This window comes from Mesoplodon densirostris, chromosome 20 (assembly GCF_025265405.1).
Source record: "Mesoplodon densirostris isolate mMesDen1 chromosome 20, mMesDen1 primary haplotype, whole genome shotgun sequence".
In the NCBI taxonomy this organism is placed as follows: domain Eukaryota; kingdom Metazoa; phylum Chordata; class Mammalia; order Artiodactyla; family Ziphiidae; genus Mesoplodon; species Mesoplodon densirostris.
This window is the reverse complement of record NC_082680.1, coordinates 25,233,807-25,257,152: the sequence shown is the minus strand read 5'-3', so window position 1 is coordinate 25,257,152 and position 23,346 is coordinate 25,233,807.

Sequence of the window (23,346 nt, the reverse complement as noted above, 5' to 3'; positions counted from 1 at the left end):
TAGACAGCATGTATTAAGAAACTGCCACAAGCCAGACACTCAGCTAAGAGCTGTATATTCATCTTCTCACTTCCAATCCCAACAATATAAAGGTATTTGGAAACTAACAAATAGAATGAAGGAAGGAAGGAAGGAAGGAAGGGAGGGAGGGAGGAAAGAAAGCTATTTTTTTCCCTCAATTTTACAGCTTAGAAAAGGGGTCTAAGAAAGATTATCTCAGTAAACATGATTACATTTGTGGAGCCCATTCTGGACCCAGGCGATCTATTCCAGATTCTGTGTTCTTGCCCGCTCAGCTGTATTGTCACTCAATTTGGAACCCCGTCTAGATGAGGCTAATGACCTTGAGTGAAGCCTTTGTCTGGAACTATTGTGAGAAATTACAATAGCTTAATCACTTGATCAAGACCAGTTTGCTAGATTTCAGAGGCAGGCCCTTAAACATGGGACATAAACAGAGACTAAATTGCTTTATGATAAATAACTGGAGAGAAGGGAAAACCTACTTCCCATCCTCCCAGGCAGGTGCCACTATCAGCCTGATGAAAGTGCAGTGATGGAAGAGAACACCATGTTGACCAAGGAGACTGCTTAAGTGGTAGTGTGTTTGCTGATTTGGCAATTCTGAGACTACTCATCACGCGGTATCCGCAGCCCATAAAGGGAGGAATAGCTATGATGGGGGGGTGGGGGGATTCCTAAGCTGCAATATGTTAAAGCCTGAACTAGTTCAGGTTATTGAAGCAGATGATATTTGCTGCCCTAGGTTATTTCTAAATGGCTATGAAAAGCTGTGGATTCATATCCAAGCCCTATTTTACATTTGTGTAAGTTTGGGAAAGTCACTTAATCTCCCTTCATCTTCATTTCCTCAATGTAGGGTAAGAATATTATTATCTACAGTTGTCGTAGAATAGTATATGTGAAAGGACCTGGTACATACTGTGCTGGACACAAAAGATCTTAGGCTTTTCTTTCAGTTTCCCTCCTAGAGAGCAAAATGATAAGTGAGTTTTTTTTCAAATGAAATTAATTACTTAATTTGTTGGACACTACACACGAGAGAACGTGTGTTGGTTAAGACCCAAGATTGAAGTGTGAGTCCTGGAGGCATTCTCTACTGACTCTGCTTCTCTGTCACTAATTTCCTATCCGATCTTGAGCAAATTGCCCTCTTCCCAAGGTGCATTTTCCTTGCCTATGAGGAAGCAAATGTGTTCTGAATCAACAGGTCTCAACCTAAGGCTAATTTTGTATACATGTGCATTTTAAGATAAGGTCCATAGCTGTTAACAGTCTTTCAAAGAGATCTGTGTTGCAGTAATGGCTAGTAATATTCTAGAATCTAGATGGCCTCTAAAATTTCATCTGTTATCTAACACTCCCAGTCTAATCAAGCTCATAATCGACTCTTCCTTTTGCTTCAGTAGCATTCATTAATATGTTATAAGGCAATGTAATATTTTAGCAGTGATTTTCCAGCCAAAATGGAAAGATTCTTTCTTGGCCTCCATGTCTCTCCACAGTGTTTCCACAGCCGCTGGGAAAATGGAGTGGCTCCGGTGTTGCTACACCAAAACCTCTGATTACCCAAGTGGTTTCTTAGGCTTATTATCCTCTTCATCCTTCTTGGTTCATTTTTTTTTTAATGTTCTCTCTCTTGACTAATAATTCACCAGAGTACAGATTTAATTAAAAGGTGGCAACATATTGCAACTTTCACTGCCAAGATACATGATTAAGAGCCTATAGGCTTCTAGATCTTTTGATTGTTTTCATTTCCAGCCTCTTGAAATACACAAGCGCACATTGAGATCAATGTCAGATTATAACCTTACCATGCTAAATATGTCTAAATGTCTGCTAATATTAAAAAATAAACTGAAGAAAAAATACTAGATGTAAATGAGCATTAGTAAGCAATGTACTTATCTGCAATGAAAATTATAGTGTTAAACGACTGCATCATGGAGCTAGAAGAAGTAAAATATTCATTCTGTTAATATTTGAGTCAACAATGTGCTTGCAAGGGGATGTAATGCTGAACTTGAATCCTTCCTTCAGGAAAATAGTATATCACGATGTGCAAGAATATTATAAATGTATGCAAATAACTATATAATGTTAAGTTCCATCTCAACACTGATAGATAAACTGCTACAGTTGTCAACGGTCAGAGAGAAAACTTTAAAATGTGGAAAGAAAGATTTCATACAGACGTTAGACATTGAGCTGAACCCTGAGTCACAGGTTGAGTTTGGACACATAAAATATTGGTGTAGACATTCAAACAGAGGCAATGACATGGACAAAGCAAAGAGAGAAATCTGGAAGGTTCGAGGCCTCTTCAGGACATGCATTTACCTCCACTCTCAGTAATATTTCTAACTTCTTGTAGGAAGGATACACCAAAGGCAGAAACAAGGTAAGAGAAGCCTCTGTCTACCCACCTCAAAGTGAGACTGCTTGTGCTCTCACCTCAAGCACTCTGATGGGATCCCTATCTATGGACAGTCTGTATGATGAGCTGTAGCGGGGAAGGCATCCAAAGGAGGAGAGATGGTCTCTAACACCGAAAATACTCAGTCTCTGCCAGGAGATCACTCTTCCTGTTGATTCCTGAAAGGCAGGAGTGAAAAGTTAAAGGGACCAGTGACAATGGAAAACTTAACTCTGGAAACTTCAGCTGAAACTTGAGCATCTTTAAAAATAGGAAGATCTAGAAATTCTGGGCCGTTTCCCTCATTTATGTTACTGCATTGGCCTTTATAGGCATTGGAGGTTATCTCCGCGAAGTAGAGAAATGTGACGTCATATGGGCCGGATTCGAAGGGGAAAACTACATAAAATGGGTGGGACCTCCTGTGTTTGAAGACCCACAGGCTACATAAAAGGCTTCAACAGTGTGGAAGTCATTCTCTTGGACTGTGACCAACAGACAGGTCACCCAAGGGATCCCAGGGTTGGCTCAGTGTCACTTAGCCCTTAACCCAGGAGAAATCCTCAGGATTATGCTGTTGCCATGGAGAAGGTCACTGCTATTCCAGTGGTGGGAAAGAGTATACAGTGAAATCAGCGAGAAAGGGTATTTCGAGGCAAGTGCAGTGGGCTCTGAATCCTGATTTCTACTCCGGGCTATTTTATTACTCTGCTCTGCGTCTGGGCAATTTGCTGACACTGTGGACCTCTGCCTCTCCATCAGTAAAATTAAAGCGTTGGACTAGGTAACCTCCTAATCTCTGTAGCCTCAAAGACCATGATTCTAGCAAAAGTAACTAGGACTGGGCATCTAGATATTCTGTTGGAGATTAGGGGAAGTGGTGTTTTGTTTGGGGAACTGTGAGGGAATCACGGGCTTATTCAGCACTTGATTTATGGAGCACATGATTTATGCTCAGCGCGTGATTTATGCTCCATTTATGGAGCACCTACTAGTTGCTGTCTTAGGGACTGGGAATATAGTAATAAAATAGACAAAACATGACTACCCTCACTGAACTTAGATTCTAGTGGAGGGGGACAGAAAATCAATGAGCTAAACAAGACATAATATATAGTGTATTAAGAGGTAACGCAGGGCTTCCCTGGTGGCGCAGTGGTTGAGAGTCCGCCTGCCGATGCAGGGGACGTGGGTTCGTGCCCTGGTCCGGGAGGATCCCACATGCCACGGAGCGGCTGGGCCCGTGAGCCGTGGCCTCTGGGCCTGTGAGTCTGGAGCCTGTGCTCTGCAACAGGAGAGGCCACAACAGTGAGAGGCCCGCATACCGCAAAAAAAAAAAAAAAAAAGAGGTAACGCAGGCCTACGTGTGATGGTATTAAAACTGAAGAAGGTTCTATGATAAATGGAGAACAGAGGATTAAGCAAAAATTACACACCTTGGAACAGAATAAGAGCAAAGCTTTCCTTTCTGTCCACCTTCCATTTAGCTTGTGGCCTCTGTTCTATACTGACGGGCACACTTTCATCATACATACTTCTTATGAACTGCTGTGGCCAGAAATCTTGGCAAAAGTCAGAGTGATCAGACAGTTGTCTGTTGTTTTCCTGTTCTAGAAGAACGTGCCATCAAAGGCCAATGGGGACCTTTGCTTGCCACTTGGCAGCCACTGTTGACTACAAACTGCCTTGATTTTCCCTTGGCTGGCATTTCTCTCTTTTTTTTCCTTTTCTGTATTTTTGGCCTGAAATTCTAAATTTAATGAATATTATTCAGTTGTGTTTCTTCACCACCTGTTTTTTTTTTTTAATTAATGATTTCACAGAATTTTTTTTAAATGGGGTAAATGTCAAAGTTTAAAACAAAGCCTCCATTTTGCAGGTCCATTTTCTAGGTTAATCTCATTAGTAGGTCCAGATAAGGCATAATATTTGTGTCAAAGAAAGGAAGTCAGCAAGCTCTCATATCTTAAGAAAATTACATTCTCTGAAAGCAAGTTGGCCTCTATCTAATCACCATAAGACACCTTTTTTTTTTTTTTCCCTAGACAACCAAACACAGATTGGCTGATCCCTTGAAAAAAATAATTTAAGGGTTAGAGAAGGAGGTTAGAGTTTATGTAAAATAAAACAACCAGAAAAACTAGTAGTCCTCCAAGTTACATCTGAATAGACAGGAAATATATGAACACATCATCTAGACTCAGATAGCAGAACTAACGGCCAATATTTAGAAATACATAATTTCTTGGGTGAAAGTCAGAGCTCAAATTCCAAGCCAAATGGTGCTGCACATGTCATGATTTGTTATGGAGTTGATAGGGGAATAAGAGGGGCGTGCTCATAAAGACCCACAACTTCACTGGAAGCAGCCTTATGTCACAGAGAGTGAGGAGAAAAGACAATAGATAAAGTTGTGATGCTTGGCTGTGGATTTGCCTGTGTTGATTTTTAAGATGCCAGCTGGCTGAGTCAGAGTGGAGAGTGACAGCTAGCAACTTGATGGGGTTGGGGAGGGCGGGGCTGTCATGAAAGCCGAGGCAAACCAGAAGGAAAAAGAGGGCCAGACTCTAGAGCAGATGTGAGCAGCTGGAACAGCCCCACGCCATCCAGCTGGGTCCTGAAACCCGCACGACATGGTAGGGGGGAAAAGGAGGGCTCTGGTCTTTGTTACAGTTTGCTTCTTACTCTTTCTTTCCCTCTGCTGGTAGGAACTGTCCCAGTGGCCTGTGCTACTCTGTGTGTTACACCAAAAACTTCTGAGCACTTATACTAATACTAATGGATTGTAGTAGTAATAGTCATCGGTAATATTAACAGCAAATACTTATATCATGTCTACTATTTTCCAGTCACCATTTTAATCACATATATTAATGTAGCTAATCCTCACAGCCACACCATGAGGTTGGTACAGCTTTTATCCCCACTTTTCAGATGAGGAAACTTGAGTCCCAGAGGAGGTAAGTGACATACTCAAGGGCACACAGCAGGATTCACAGCTGGAGTGGGCAACAGGATGCTAGGAATGTCTAGCCTCTGCCTTCTTGACTGTTCACTCAGTTTCCACTCATGGTGGGGGCAGTGGGAGCTTGAAGATAGGCTGCATGACTGAGATGACCTCAGAGCACTGTCTTGTCACACCCCTGCCCTCACATCCCCTACCACCACTCTCATCTCCAGGGTCCAGTGGTGACGTGGGTTGAGAAATACCAAGCCTGGAGAGAGAAACCCCTAAGGGTAGACTGAACAGGAAAGCTGAAGGGGACATGGGGGCCACCAAGGATGAAAAGAAAACCAGGGCTCTTGGATGGCAAAGAATCACCACTGAGAAAAGGTTTCATGTGCTAGGAGAAGAATACTGAAATCTACTATCCACGTGGAGATCATGTATCTGTAAGCCCTGAATCAGGACACATGGTTTGAAACAACATCTGACAATGAAGCAGAATATTTAGAATTGGGACTGTCCCCCAAGTGTACTGATATACCACACTGTCTTGTTTTCAAGTCACCTGCTGAATGTTTGACTGCCTTCAGCTGAGGAACAGGGACACCTTGTAAAACCGTGTGTGTACACATGGAAGTGTAGGCAGGTTCCAAAGGGACCTGCCAGCTGCCAAATCAACCAACCAACAAATAAACAACACTTGTTGAGTACTGCTGGACAGACCAGAACACGGCTGTGACACAGGTCTTTCATTTGCTGTCATACACTATTTGACATCATACATTTCATCACCCCTGTTGCATCTCTACAGATGTGCCGAGAAAACAAAAACCAGAACCCAAAAAACTTGCCTCATATTCATGGCACACCTCTCGGGCTTTCGGGAAGCTTACGAAGATCCTTTAATTAATTATGATAGAACAATAATCCTGACTGACCTCCCTCCCCTGCAACTGCCCGAGGCTCCCACAGGCTGCTTTCTGGAGAGCTTTGTCTTCCGATAATAAGAGACACTTCAAAAGAAATGTCCCCTCTGACATGGAAAAGCGCCAGGGGAAATTCCCTTCAGAACATCTCCCATAAATGCTTCCATTTCCTGAAACAGGAACAGGAGGCCACAAAAATGAACTCTTGGATGAGGCACCATGGTGGTATTTGTCACAATGTATTATAATCATTTGTATGATTTTCTGTTTCGCCTGCATGGGACTCTGTACCAGCCAGCACTTTACAGAGCAGCAGGCATAGAATAGGTGCTCTCTAAATTTGTATTGAAAGGGATGAATGAATTCACTGGTTCTGACACGAAAAAGGAATTTTAGGCTCATGTGAAACACACACGCCAAAGGTACAAAACCAAAATAATCTTTTACTTCACTGATTGTAAAGAAGATCAAATTACTAAACACAATAATTCCCACAGTTATGAAAATAGTTCTTTCTGCCTTCTCTTCCTCCTCTATCCTCTCAAAAAAAAAAAAAAACTGGCTGATAGCTTTTAAACTTTTATTATCAAGAGAACACTTCTTCCAGGAAATCTACGGTATGTCTTCTTCCTTAGGGATAGTAAACTTTTAACGGGTGCTTACCAGTGATAGGTCAATTCCTATAAAGAAGGTTCTGTTATCTCCTTCAGCGGATGAGAAAGTGGGTCTAAGAGAGTTAAGACAACTTGCTCTTGGTTGCACAGATGTGAAAGTGGCGAGGTTGTAACTCAAACTCTAAGGTCTTGGTTTCACCATTGCAAGTCATGTCTTTGCCAGTTTCATAAACTTGCCTTTTTTAATCTCAGAGAAGAATTGAGGGAGGGAACTGGGAACGGGAGAGGTGAGGGAGTCGAGGAGTAATCAGAAGCAAGAACACTGTCTTGGAGGAAGATCACCTTAATAGGAAAGAGAGCAGACAGTAAGACCTCAAGAGCCAGAGGTAATGGGTCATTTCTGGAAATGCCAAGGAGTCATTTTAGAAAGAGTGAATTTTATACGTAAGGCCATAAGGATACGGATATTAGAATCATGTGCTCCAGGAGGGCAAAAGAGAGATGACACACAGAGCAGCACTGAACCCCAAACTTAGTGAATGGTAATTCAAACCTTATTAGGGCATTGAGGCTGTTTCTTGGCTGTAGGGCTTAGAATCACAAGGCTCGTGTCAAAAACCTGAAAAGCTCCTTTAGAAGGGTAAGGCACATAAGAAAAATCCTTTGTGAGGCAGAAGAAATAACTAAAACAATTACAGTGGTGCTAAGATAGACGGCCTTCAGAGCTTCTTAAAAACCACAGCTTGTGGAGGTAGCTGGCTCTCCTGTGGACGGCTATATCTGATTTGGTAGGTTTGGCGCAATTGATCTTGGACAGGGACGTAGGTGGATTTCAGCCTAGTGTAATTTTAGGAGTTTCAAATGTTGATCTCCAAAATCTAGCCCCCCCACCCTGCAATCCTGTCACAGCATTAAGAAGTCCACCACTGGAATCACTGTGGGTTTAAAATACAGGATGCAGAAAACCCCTGTTGCTTTGCAAATTCCAAAGAGTAGAAACACACTAAATTGTTTGCAGAGTAGTATGTCGGTTTCCAAACAGAAAGTTAAGTTGCTGCAGCCATTGGGCAGGACAGGCAATTTCTGAAAGAAGACAGAAAGCGTCCAAAGTATGCACACAGCTGTGTGGAAGGTGGCAGGAGACAGGAGAGAGGAGGGAGCGGGAGATGGCAAAATGCAAATCATTCATTCAGTCAACAAATATGACTGAGTGTCTATGTGCCAAGCACTCCGTCCGACACTGGATACATGTAATGAGCAAAACGGGCAAAAATTCTGGCCTCATGTAGCTTATAACCAATGATAAATATAGATAGACCTTTCTGACTTGGCCCATTTCCTTCTGGCTGGACCAACACCATGATCTGGAAGTCTTTGACAGAGAATACCAATAATAACAGCAAAATCGTACATAACCGTGATCCCCCTTAAGTCAACAGTAGTCTGTTAGTTATGTATTTCACCAAAGAGGAAACCAAGGTTAAAGTTCTCATGAGATTACACAGCTAGCAGGGACTGAGCTGGAATTACCTCTCAGGACTTACTGGCTGGAGACGCAACCCAGGGTAGGACATGGAAACTGGGGTCAACAGAACTAGATCTGCGTTCTGGCTCTGCTGCTCAGGTGACCTTGGGCAACGTATGCATTTTCTCCTTCACTCAGCATCCTGGTAGGCACAGTTGGGATGATAAAACCTATTGCAAAGACTTGAGATCAAGCTAACGTGAAAAACGTAAGGAAAATACTTAGAACAACTCTTGGCACAGAATAAGTGCTCAGTCAGTGATGGCTATCGTAACAGCAACAATTAATGCATGTTCCCTTTCTTTGTCATTACCTCACACTTGTCACCTGGATTGGGTATCCACCTGAGGCCACATCATCCCCACTCCACCTTGACCATCTCCCTCTGCCTCTGTGATCTGTGGACCCAGGAACAGACTTAAAGATGCCCCAGCCTTGGAGGTTCCTCACTCCCATTCCCAGGCACAGGGAATTACACAACATCAGCCAGTCTGGTGTGCTTTTCTGTGGGCCATTTTTGAAAGTTTGTCCCTTTGAACACACAGAAGTCAGGAAATGCAAAAATGAAGGTTCCCAGAGTAACCATAACTCACCCACAATGCACATCGAGGCATAAGTTTCCCTGGAAGTACAATAACATAAACCACCAAGCTTACCAGTGTGGGAGAAGTTAAGACTGTAGCTGAAGTCATAAATTTGAATGTCCTGACTGGGTTGCGTTTTCATTGTCACCCATGATACTGCATTAACATAGCGTTCACACTAGAAATTGCGATATAATTCAGAAGCCGTTGTGCCTGTGACTGAGGTAGTTTTCTCTATAGGGACTTCTCCTCGAACATTCACAAGGATTTCAAGAAAAGAACCCTGAGAAGAAATATTAGTCCCCTGGGGAGTGCAGCTAAATCCCCCCAGCATGAAAGGATTGAGCCACATTTATTTTCTAGCAAGCTCTGGAAGCAAGCAACCTCTTTCCTTTCAAGTGCTACATCCCTGAGAGCACTTACCTGATCCCTGCCGTTATCTGAATCCTCCACCTGGGCCCTGAGGGAGTGTGGGTTGTAGATGTCCTATCTCCTCACCTGGGATGGGGAAGGTCAAATAAACAGGGGCCAGATAAGTCGGTGCATGCAAGTTGATGATTTGTGCATTTTGATGATTTGTGCATTTACAGTGGAAATCGATCCAACATTCCTCCAAGACGTAGAAGTCAGAGTGAGAACCATGCCCATTGGTCCTCATGGTTCACAAACTCTAGTGAAGACCCATAGGATCAAGGAATCTAGAGCAAGTCACCACCTCAGTTCCAGTTCTCCTTCTCCCTGGCCCTGGGGGCCTTGTATCAGGGGGTCTAATGACAATAATACGTCATCTTCATAGAGGGAGGAGACTACAGGAGCTCTTAGACCTATCCTCTCTGTGATCAAATATTCTTTGATCATAATGTGTTATCTTAACACCCTTTTTGCATAGATTATGTTCTGAGACTAGCACTTTCCCTAAAAGTTCACTATTCTTTATCCGGAGCGCTCTCCTTGTTTCATAGAAGGCACACACTTCCTTCATAGAGAGGGTGCTTACTTCTCTCTGGAAAGGAGACTTTCCAAGAACTATTAGCAATTAAGACAGTCAGCAGGCTGCTCACTTGATCCTCATGGTACTTACCTCATGTCTCACTCTTCCTTGTTGGGTTGTTGTAAGGTTTAAACAAGAAAATGTGTCTAAAGTTCCTGACACCCAGTAGAAGCTCAAGTAATGTCAATTTCATGTAAGTTACCCTCCCCTGGTAATTAGTTCCTTCCCAAGAAGGAGTGTTCTCTTGTGCCCCCTTCTCTATACTCCCCTCCCCATACAGAGCATGGACAGAGGAATTCCATACTATACTTTGGGCTTCCTCTGCTCAAAGTACAGGCTAATCCTTAAAGAACTTCCAGAATCGAACTCTGTAATAGTTACTCCAGTCTGTTTGGGCATTTCCTCTATCATTTCAGTAACCAGAACACAAAATCTACTCAAGGTGTACTTTTGGTCTTCCTTGCTCTGTACTCCATCAGGAGTGCACCCTCAGTTTTCATATTCCTTTCCATGGCTATCACACATCTGTGCTTCTCATGTGATAAAAAGATGTGACAATTGAATGCTGTTGTTTTGTTTTGTTTTTTTTCTCCAAGTTGCACCTGTCTGAGGACTGGGGCTGCTAAGTACATTATGAAGTCAAGGAGAGTTCAATCTCTGATACTCATTCATCACCAAGCACATTCCCAAGCTCTGTAATTCTTCCTCTCCTGTGTTTCTCTGACCCAGCCTCTCCCTCTCATTTCCACTGCTCTGCCCCAAGACTGGTCATAAGAGACTTGTACTTGGCCTTTTCCCCATCTTTTCACACACAATGTTGTGACTCAAAATGTTCTTCTTCAGATTTTTGGTTTTGGTCATGATACAGGCTTATTCAGGACCTGGCAGAGGTTCTTTCTTCCCTTCATGTCAAATCCTGATGCCTAATCAAGTTCTCTGAGGCTCTTCACTAGAAATAGCCTCCTCCCTAAGGATTGGGAACTCTTGAAGCTGGAGGCAAGAAAGTCCAGGGGTGACCAAATAGTCATCCTCAAACACTTAGGTACTTCTTATGTGAAGGATGTGTTTTTGCTCAGAAAACATAATAAAAAGAATGTTTAAACAACCATAAGAATGCCTTTGGTTGGAATAAAAGAAAGGGTGTCTTGACCCTCAGATCTAGCTTATGTCCTGTCATCTCCACAAGGGTTTCCTTAAACCTCTAGCTTTCTCCACTTGCATTTTCCTTCATTTGACCTCACAGCCCTTTTCTGCACCGTTTATTTTAGATTGGTCTGCCCCTTGGCTTTCTGACAGCTCTTCTATTGTTGCTCTGAACATCATTTACCTTGCTCGATATGTACGTTGCACTTCCTCCAGGCATGTTATAATTTCTGTTTTATGAAACCTTTCCAAAGCACTTGAACTGCTGCTGACTCCCACCATTTCAAATTTCCTTCCATTGAATTCTGTCACTGGGTGCTGCCCAGTTGTCCTTATAGCTCTCTGTCTGTTTCTTTTCATCCCTCTACCTACACCCTAAAAGATCATGCACCTTAAGGGTCCTCTTTCTAGTCAAAATTATTTTCTGATTGTATACAAAGAAAGCTTGAATTTTAAGGTTGTGGGATCTTTGGTAATCTGTGAACTATTATAGACCAGCTCTCCTGAGAATTACACGTACCAACAAAATTTGGCTTCCGTGAAATCAGAAAGAAAACGCTCTATGATGAAATGAATCTCAGGAAATGAATGCCTGCTCTGACCTACTTCCTAGTTATCTCATTCAAACCACAGGTTGCTGATTCCCAAACTTATATCTTCCTTTAAGATCTTTCTATTATGCTTCAAACACTCAAATGGATTGACCTACTAAAATATGGCATTTGACCCCTGTTTTTGATTAGTAAAAGATTTTTCTTATATTAAGGTCATTTACTGCATCTTCCATATCTTGGCATTGTGTCTATACCTTAGGCTGCAGGGAATTAACTTAATCCTTCCTCCACTAATATCCCTTCCCATATATGACGACAGCTATGACAAACCCAGCTGCTTCAGCCTCTCTTCTTAAAATGAACGTCCCTCAGAACGCTCCTCTTTCTCTGAAGGAGTAATGACTTGTCAGTATCCCTCTTAAAAGTGGGACCTACAGGGCTTCCCTGATGGCGCAGTGGTTGAGAGTCCGCCTGCCGATGCAGGGGACACGGGTTTGTGCCCCGGTCCGGGAGGATCCCACATGCCGCGGAGCGGCTGGGCCCGTGAGCCATGGCCGCTGAGCCTGCGCGTCCGGAGCCTGTGCTCCGCAACGGGAGAGGCCACAACAGTGAGAGGCCCGCGTACCGCAAAAAAAAAAAAAAAAAAAGTGGGACCTAGAGCTGATCACAACATTCCAGGTAGTTTTTGACAGTGGAAGGCATAGTGTGGCTCTGTCACCTCTTGTGTGAGACATGTAATGTCTTAAAGTTTCTCTGGTTTTCCCTGCTTGTCATTCCTATTGGGATGCCAACTAGAGCTCCAAAGTCTTTTCACAAGTGTTGCTATTGAAACGTGCTCCTCACATCCTGTATTTTTATACTGTGATGCCTCTTAAAATATAAAACTTCATCCTGGTGGTTTCCACCTAATCATCCAACAGCCAAAGTCATTTTTCAGTTTTTATTGTCCTCGGAGCTTGTGCCGAAGCCCTGTGACATGCCGCTGCTAGAAGCACCTTCCATTCTGATGCCGATTCATTGACCTCTCAGTTCTAGCAATGAGCTCCTCTGTCTATACTACTGTTAAAACCAATTCGGCAACAAACATACAATGAGAGAATTTTTCAATAGCTGGGGGAAAAACAGATACACTGAAGGCAAAAAGTCTCTTGGTTTGTCAGTCAAGAAATTCTCTCCAAAAAAAAAAAAATAGCCAATCCTTTTCTTAGCATTATTCCTATAATCACCACTTCACATTTACTCAAAACATTAATCAATCATTCCTAGAATTTCACAAGACATCCATTACAAGCTCCCCAAATAATAGATGTCAGAAATTACTTTCCCACTGACAATTCTGAAATTATTTGTCAATTCTAAAATTATTTGTCCACCTGTCAGTCTTCTGGTACCATTCTCATTCTCCATGAATTCTCAAAAATGTGGTCCGTGGTTTTAAATTCCCATCTATAAACATTAGGGGAGGCTGGCTAAACTGTGCCCAGGACCTCTCTGTGCATTTCTTTGTGCCTTCCTATGAATCTATAATTATTTCAAAATAAAAATGTTTTTAAAGAAGTCCCATCAGCAAAGTTCTTTCAATATCTTTGGATATAAAATATCTGGACCTAAAGCTTTTAGATGTAGTTTTTATTTTTTTAAATTGAAGTATAGTTGATTTACAATGTTGTGTTAATTATTGCCGTACAGCAAAGTGATTCAGTTATACACATATATACATTCTCTTTTGAAATATTATTTTCCATTATGGTTTATCATAGGATATTGAATATAGTTCTCTGTGCTATACAGTAGGACCTTGTTGTTTATTCATTCTCTATATAAAAGCTTACATCTGCTAACCCCAACCTCCCACGCCATCCCTCCCCCAACCCCTCCCCCTTGGCAACCACCAGTCTGTTCTCTATGTCCCTGATTCTGTTTCTGTTTCATAGATAGGTTCGTTTGTGTCATATTTTAGATTCCACATATAAGTGATAATCCTATGGTAATTTGTCTTTCTCTTTCTGACTTATTTCACTTAGTATGCTCATCTCTAGTTGCATAGATGTAGTTTAAAAACGAGAAGCCTTTTGAAGTAGCTCACCTCTTTGGGGCTTCAGTTTCTTCTTCACCAGGTTTGTTTTATTCTTTCTAGTTTGAAGACAGTTGTCTTTATTAGAGAAGTGCGAACTCCATGGGATTAGAACAGCCCAGCCTCCTCTCCGCCATCCATTCTCAGTGCACCATACCTACCCTTCCCTTGCTGTCTATCATCTGTTCATCACTGATTCCCAGCTGTCACATTTTCCAATAACTTTTCTCTCCCTCTGAGCCATCCTCTCGATTCTCTTCTTACCAAATTTCATGTCATTCCTTTATGTTGTTCTTGACCACATGCTCTTTGCTCTGCCCTTGACCTGCCTACTTTAAAAATCCGACTTCATCTGCAACCTCCCTGGTGCTAAGTACAGTGTGACATGCTTTCCAAGTGCTGTGATGCTACACCCACTTTATTTTTACAGAGCAGAAATTTGCTTCCCTTCTATTACCATTTTAGTAATTCTTATGTAAGGGTTTTCTTTTTATCTTTGGAGTTTAAATTATTTATATACTAGAAAATTGCTCTGGCTTAAATGAAGAAAGAGGAGATTTTAACATTTTTGTCAGTGGGCCAAGATTTAAGACCTCCTAGAAATGGTATATTTTCTTCTGAAAGTCCAAACTGCTTTATCTAGACCCTCTTAGAGCCCACTCCCTCCGAATGAAACTTTTTCATGTGGATGTATTTCTGACCTCATCATTCTCTCTCATTAGGGGCCTGTGAAGCCCAGCTGGGACTCTTTCAAATGATTTCTCATGTGAAATTGGGTGTAACCCGTTAGAAACAATCCATCACCCCATCCTGCAGCCCCACATGGAATATTCCAGAGACTTCTTTCTTAGCTAGACTTCTCCTGCTATGATTCCTGCTTTAGAGTGATTTCTCCCAAACGTTCAACTGAAATCATTTCACTCCATCCATATCCCAGTTGGGATGTGGAATTCCTTACAATGTATGCGAAAGAAAGTGTGAATGGAGTTTCTGATAGGTCTTTATCTAAACTCCTTAATAGCTTGATACTAGAAAAGTACAGATTAACATGTAGCAAGAAAATACATTCAGCAAACATAATCCCATCTGTACCTGCCAAAATCTTCAATCCGCTTTACCAACATCCTTGTAATAACATTGTTAAACAGTTCTGACACTTCTTAGATAAGCTCTTCATTCAGCTCCCTGCCTGCTTCCAGAAGGAAACAGGAAAATTCCAAATACAGTCAACTTGGTTATCAAGGGCTTCTTATCCACTGTGTGAAGTAACCAGGCCCTTTGTTTGTCTTCTGTCTCCCTCTGACCCCCTACATTTGGGATGTATTAGTTCCACTCTGTACCACCACTTCGGGGCACTTTGAGAGAAAAGTATTGTAGGTTGCCAGAAATGTTTTTATTTTACTTTTTATTAGCATGCCTAATAAAGAGCTGGGTGAATGATGTCTTTGGAACCAAAAACCAAAATGAATCCCGATGATTCCAAGTAAATCTGACTTTAAAACACTTAGTTCCAAGATATCTTGACTTAGCAACAATAATTTAAGCTACCATAAAAGGGCCTCCGACCCATAGAAATTGCTGGAGATTTCCTTTTCCTTTCTCTGCTGCGCCATTTTCTTGCTATTTTCTCTGTCAGCAAAGATAAACTATGCATAGTGAAGCAAAATTAGTTATAATAAATAAAGTGAGCCATTAGCCTCTAAAACCCTTGAAGATGTTGACATACCTCAATCAGGAGGTCCCCCAGATTTCCATCCATCTCTTATCATCTTCAAATTAAGGGGTAACTGGAGGGGGATAAAAGGGGTAAAAGAAAAAAAAAGAAGTTTATTAAATCTGATTCCCTCCCACCACACCCTCAACCCCAGTTTTCTGTGATTATGTGACTGTTCTCTAGTTTTTATGTAGTAGAAGGGGTTTAACCCGCGTGTGGTTTAAATAGAGTTCGGAGGGTTATGAGAGCCAGGGAGCAGCCGAACTGTGTCTACCTCTGTTTCTTTACAGAAAATGTGTTTAGGTGTCCAAAGGAATGATTCGCAGACAAACTTTGGCCCACGATTTGTTTATAATGTGGAGTCTACCTGGGAACCTGGATTCTCCTTCCTGCAGCAGCCCCTGCAAAGAGAGAATCCAGCCAGGGCTTCGAGCCCCAGTAGAAGTGACTGTGAAATGTTTTAAACAAAAGTTAGAAACTGATTTAGGCAGTTCGTTTGAGCATGCAGTCTAGGCCATTGCTACAAGTTGTATTACTTCCTATGGCACCTGGGACTGAGTTACTTTAAGTGCATAAATCAGCCTTCTGAGAAACAGTATTCAGTTTCCTGAGCTTAGTTTAAGCTGAATTACAAGTGACCCTATAGAATTATTTTATTTCCCTTTTGCCTGAATTCCTGTGGAAAGGATTAAAAACCCATGCTGTCTGTTTTTATTGGCATGTTTTTCGCTCACCCCACCCCATTTTAATAACTTCAGCCCTTTATATCTATATTCTCTATACAGCATTTTATAGAAATTTGCCAAACATGTAAATGCCCAAAGTGAAGTAGGACCTCACGATTTCTACAACAGCCGGTGCATATACAGAAGATGTGATGGCCCTTTGGGTACCAATAATTTCCCAGGGACATAAAAATGAGAACGGCTGCTTTTGCCAGGATCTCCCAGGGCTTCATGACATCACCAGGCGTTTTGTGACACCATCACTTTAACATACAGACTTTGGCCCTAGACTAGAAGCAAAGAAACATGTCTATTGATGGAGGCAGTGGAGTCAGAACTGGAAATTGGAAAGGAAAGCCTCCAAAGTTGCCTGGAGAAATTATCCCGAGGAAAAACAAGATCCAGACACTTCCAAAGGGGAAGTGAAGGTGGGGAGGGCAAAGAGGGTTGAGGGTTAGGCAACACTGAGTTTAAAATCATCCAGTTTTGAAAATACCAGTCCTTCATGGCAGTGCTTGCTTTTTTCCCATTTTAAATTGCAAGATACACATGAAAGTTTCTGATCTTTTACCAGCTCAGATTCTAAATGAATCAGTAAAGGAGAGGTATTTGCAGTAAAATATCAACGAACAAAAAATTAAGCTTGGTCCCTCCTCAGTTCACTCTCCACACCCCTCCACAGCCACCCGATCCCCTTTAATGCTAGATTCACTGGCGCCGGAGTTGGGAAAAGTACCTCTTTCATTGTGGAATTTCTGACCACTAGGGGCGCTCTGTGGCCATCATCAACAAGAATCAAGTTGCCCCTTTAAATCAAACGGAACAAAGCTGGAAGTCTCTAAAGGAATATTTCCTAGAAATAAAAACTCAGGAATTTATAAATTACCATGCACATAGAGCACATGTAAAAGTTTATAAAGTATTGGCTTCTAATTATAGCTTTTTAATACATGGCCAACATTTACCATGGCTGGTAACCATTGAAGGGTATCTGGGCTGTGGACCCTTTTCTACAATACAGACAACTGAGATGAATATTAGACCAGGTCCCTCCACCACCCCCGCCGCCAACTCCTTTTTTTTTTTTACCAGAAGGCAGGTTACAGTTAGTGTTGTATCCAGATTTCACGAAAATGTCTGTTTCTCTCATCATATTCTAGACATGATTCTGGATTATGCCACCCTTGGAGATGCTGCCATGGAGAGAGAACTCTGGACTGTTGAAACTGGGTATCTGACCACTGTAGTATTCCTTAGACTTTGTGTGTCGTAAAGAAGAACCTCTAAATTCCCTGGGTCTTTCCGTTATAGACTCAGACTTCTGCCATCTCTCAGTCCATACCTGAATATAGATAACACAATAGTAACTATGAAAAAAGATGAAAAACACAATCACCAAAGCTTCCACACACCACACCCAATACTCATTCCCACATACTCCTTAAACCCGCTCTACTGAGTGAAGAACCCAACAATTTCTTCAGTTCTTAAACCTCGGAGAAATCCACATCCCCTGCGTTCAGATGGCAGGTGGGGAGGTCTCCATTTCCCCGTGGTTGTGCCCTCGTCCCCCTTTTACTGACTCATTACTAAGAGACCCCCCAGCTTCTTGGCGAAATATCCATAGACAGAAGGAGAAAAAGATGTAGACCTTTTTCAGACAGAGCTGTGAGACTTGCAGTCCCATTACTTTTTCTCTCCTGAAATTAAAGTAAACCAGAAAGAGAAAACCAGATAAGTGAATTAAAACGATGATGAGGTCTCTCCTGTTGGTAGACTATCTTCAGCGAATAATGAAATTCACACTGGAGAATTTTATGATGCACAATTTCCATTTGGGAAAATCTTTATGCTCCTTGGAGCAACCAGTTTAAGGTTTGTTTGGAGTTTGTTTTTTCCCTTTTTTGGAGGGGGTGAAGTGTTGGTCTTACAGCAACATTATAAAGTCCTGGAAAATACATAATGTCTAAGAACCATAGCAATTAGAGATGGAGGAACCCCATTATATCATCCCTCAGGCCCAGGGGAATCAGTGGAGGATTCTTTCTTAGAATAGATTTTCTTTATCTTGTTGACTATCAACAGCTCCAGGGATGGAGTTTCCACCACTTCCTTTATTACATATTTCCCAATCTCATAATTCTTACTGTCATAATTTTTCAGGGTGTTTAGTCCAAATGCTCCTTTTTTGAAAATGACAACTGCTCACTCAAAGTTGTGTCTACCTGTTAGAATGAGCACGTCACACTTTTTTTTTTTTTTTAAAGGGGAAACTATCTTTTATTGAGAGCCCTGGTCTGTAACTCTTAAGACCATGATCTTTCCAATACACCTGTATATTGTTGCCAGGAATGCAGATCTGGAGAAATGTACACTCGTGGTCAGAAAACTTCCTTAAAGTATATGTCGTATTGCTAAGTCAGCACTGACAATTCAAACATTTACTTAACAACTAGTAGTTGGGTTTCTACCCTGTGCAAGGTCTGAGGAACACTGAGAGGTGGTACGATATACAAGGGAGTGCCTGGGATCAGGAGGTATTGAGGGAGAAGTCAGGTATTAAATTAGAATCCGGTGTTCCCTCCCAGAAGTCGGTGTTGAGTCCTACCAGGTCTAAGTTAAAGACCAAATTAAGTAGAGATGCCTTATTTATATTCCTTATGGCCAGCATATTCTGACGGGTTATGATTAAATGCTCCACAGGCTATCTTCATTATTCTCTTATGTAAGATGGGAATGGTGTCTGTCTGAACTCACTGGGATATTATAAGGACAAATTAAGTGAAAAATTGACATTTAAAATATTAGATAGTGTAAATAGGTAGACAACACCCAATCTCTGTCAAAATATGTGACGCATCTTCCCCCTCACTGTTTAGTATATTTCTCCTTAAACCCCCTGGCTCTCCTTGAAGGTAACCACAGGATTAGAGAGAAAACCACGGGATTAGAGAGAAAACCACAGTATTTGCCTTTGACCACTTTGGGTAAAATTGTGAATAGGTATTAACATGAATCAAAAGACCTAGGTATCGGGGCTTCCCTGGTGGCACAGTGGTTGCGAGTCCGCCTGCCGATGCAGGGGACATGGGTTCGTGCCCCGGTCTGGGAAGATCCCACATGCCGTGGAGCGACGGGGCCCGTGAGCCATGGCCTCTGAGCCTGCGCGTCCGCAGCCTGTGCTCCACAACGGGAGAGGCCACAACAGTGAGAGGCCCGCGTACCGCAAAAAAAAAAAAAAAAAAAAAAAGACCTAGGTATCATTATAGTTTCTCCTACTGACTCACTGCAAGACCCTAACTGGTCCGTTAACCTCTCTTTTCTGTAACTTTCAAGCAGAGTGTGATTTACAGAAAATACAGATATAAGTATAGCCAAACTTCAAAAAGTAAAAGTGAAAAAATTATAAAATACTTTAAAAACAAATACTAGGGCTTCCCTGGTGGTGCAGTGGTTAAGAATCTGCCTGCCAATGCAGGGGACACGGGTTCAAGCCCTGGTCCGGGAAGATCCCACATGCCACAGAGCAACCAAGCCCGTGCACCACAACTACTGAGCCTGCGCTCCAGGGCCCGCGAGCCACAACCACTGAGCCCGCGCCTGGAGCCCATGCTCTGCAACGAGACGCAACCGCAATGAGAAGCCCACGCACCACAGCAAGGAGTGGCCCCTGCTCACAGCAGCTAGAGAAAGCCTGCGAGCAGCAACGAAGACTCAATGCAGCCAAAAAAATAAAATAAAATAACTAAAATAAATGAATTTATTAAAAAAATAGTAGACTGTTAAAGCTTAAAGGAAACATACTGCAGCATTCTGAAGAGGAAGATGAATCTCTGAACAAAATTTTAGAACACAGATATATAAATTATGCTGAGTGGGGCTCCTTATTAGTAAGTAAAAATATTCATATTGGGAAACTTTCAGGCAGAAGTGTCTTTGTATTAATCTTCAAAGAGAAAGAGAATTACAAAGGAAAGTACTGTAAACTAAATTAGCTGGTATCAAGATAAAGAATTGACGAGGGTAGATCACAAAAAAAAGGATAATTTCAATTTACTAAAGTTTTACCTGAAATTTAGAGAAACAGAGTATGTCAATTATCTGCTGTTGTATAACAAACTACCACCAAATAAAAACCATTTTATTTGCTTATGATTTTGTAGGTCAGCAATTGGGCTGGGGTCATTGGGCAGTTCTGTTCTTCTTGCCTGGGTCACTAACAATGCTGTGATCTCCTGGGGCGTAAGCTGGGGCTGCTTGGGCTATGGGGCCTCCATTGAGATGGCTTGTCTCTGCTCCCTTTGTTCTTATCCTCCAGGAGGTAGCTTGGGCTTCTTCCCATGGCAATCTCAGAGATGTGATATATACTACAAGTTCTTTTTAAGCTTTCGCTCGTGTTACGTTTGCTAACATCCCATTGGTCAAAGCAAATCATATGGCCCAACCAGGAGTTAAATAGGAGAGGGGGCCTACGCATGGATTTAAACATTGGGAGGTGTAATTCATTGGTTCCATTACTTTAACAACCCACCACAATTTACTTTGACAGAATATACTAATCAGTTTTTGGTGGATCATCCGGCTGGTCACCAAAATCAGTAGCATCTAAGGACTTATCCCTCAAACATGTTAAAGTTCACATTTCTTGTTCCTGTTCTTGTTCGTAATCTGCTTCCATCTACCTTTCTGGAGGTCAAAATCTAAAATCAAGGTATGGGCTGGGCTGCATTTCTTCTGGAGGCTTCAAGGGGAGAATCCCCTTTCTTCCTTTTGTCAGCTTCCAGATGTGCCTTCAATTCTTGGCTCACGGCCCCTTACTCCGACCTCTTGCTGCTTTTTTCATTCGAGAGGAGGGGTCGTTGGGCAGGTCTCGCGCCCCCCGCCGGCCGGAGCGGGGCCGGCCCGCCGCGCTCTGTAACGCCCGCCGCGACGAGCGGCGCCGCGCGGGGCCTCTCACGTCACACTTTTGAAACTGTAACCATTTTCCTTTTTTTTTCACCAGAATTCTCTGAATCTCTCTCTCTAGAAGCCATCGTGGCTGCAGGTGGGGCAGGGAGCACATACAAGAAATCTTGGCGATTTGGCAAAAGGAGTTTTAGCCTGTTTGAGCTGCGATGTCTCAGAATTCCAACACTAGAGCTCCTCTGGATGTTTCAGGGCATACAGTGCCAGGCTGAGATCTCCTTTAGTGCCTACACGTGGAGTGTGCAGTTCACACTGGCATCCCTAGAACTGTGCAGTGCACAACCTCAACAAATGTACACAGTCCTATAAAAAATACCCTTCCTTCATATCCATTAATGCCCCATTAAAGTTTAGCTTGTGTATGAATGTATGTTGATGTACAGCAGTGCCTTTATATGTTGGGATGATAATTACAAAATGCTCAGGTCCATTTTCCTCATGAGGGGCCTAATACAGTACAGGGCTGAGAGCTGTGAGATTATCATAAACCCCTGTGATCCAGCCTCCTTATTTAACAGATAGAGCTAGAAAAGTTAGACATTATGAGTCCAGAAGTAACTGACCCAGACGACAAAATCAGAAAAGAACCTAAATATCCTCTCGTAGGCCATGGCACCTACTCAGTTCTTGTTCTTTTTTTTTAAATTAATTTTTATTGGCATATAGTTGATTTACAATGTTTTGTTCATCTCTGCCGTACAGCAAGGTGAATCAGTTATACATATACATATATCCATTTTAGATTCTTTTTCCATTTAGGTCATTACAGAGTATTGAGTAGAGTTCTCTGTGCTATACAGTAGGTTGTTATTAGTTATCTATTTTATATATAGTAGTGTGTGTATGTCAATCCCAATCTCCCAATTTATCCCTCCCCCGCACTCTCCCCCTTGGTAACCATAAGTTTCTTTTTACCTCTGTGACTCTATTTCTGTTTGGTAAATAGGTTCATTTGTACCATTTTTTTAGATTCCGCATATAAACGATGTCATATGATATTTGTCTTTCTCTGTCTGACTTGTTCTGATGGTCCACTTCCTATGCCTCTGAGAGTGTCTTTCCCTTTCTCTGGAACTCGGTTTCTTTAAGTCTGAAACAGAGAAATTAGTCTGGTAAGAGGTGGCAAACGAGTTTCCACAGAATGACTTTTCTAGCGGTGTTTACCTTTGTTTTTAAGTCAGTAGATTTTTTGATATAACAATCCGGATTTTTTTTTTTTTTTTTGCGATACGCAGGCCTCTCACTGCTGTGGCCTCTCCCATTGCGGAGCACAGGCTCCGGACGCGCAGGCTCAGCAGCCATGGCTCACGGGCCCAGCCACTCCGCGGCACATGGGATCTCCCCGGACCGGGGCACGAACCCGTGTCCCCTGCATAGGCAGGCGGACTCTCAACCACTGTGCCACCAGGGAAGCCCAATCCGGATTTTTAAACTCTCACAGATGCCCCCTGGTCTCCTCCTCACATGCATCCCTACGCCCCTTCCACCTTCTAGCGCCATACTCCTTCTTTCTACGCTGAAGGTACCCAACTCTGGGGTTCTAGCCTCACCAGTTCCTCCTCTTTGAGCATTTTTTTTTCATTATTTGCTGGTGAAAGCATCCTGAACGACTGGCTTCATCTTAGAGACAAGAAGATCTGGCAAGCCACAACTAGCCACAATTCCCTCTGGCAACAATGAACTGGAACGCATCAGGGCTGCTCCCTTCCAATGGGCCATGCTCTCTCCAAGCTCGGCTCACTCCTCTCATTTGGCTACCTGTTTGCCCCATGTAGGGATTTTATTCTGTGACTCTTGGTTAAATGATTACGAGCTATGTGATTTTATACACTTTTTGGTTGCAGCACATGTGGGTGTGGCCCTGGGTGGGCATCCTGTGATTCAACTGTCTATTTGATTAGGTCAAATAGCAAGTTTTTCCCGACGTGACCAGGCTGTGCTTTTAACTGACCCAAAAGACTGGTGGTTTTGGCAGTGTGTGGAGGCGGCCTCAGTGAGGCTCTGCTGAACTTCGTGTAGAAGTAGGTGTCAAATTATATGCAAATTTGTATTTTGCATGGGAGCTGAGCGCTTTGGCACTTAATTTTGTTGTTTAATATAGCTAAGTATGTAACACTGGCCAAGTTCTGCATGTTTAATCCTTT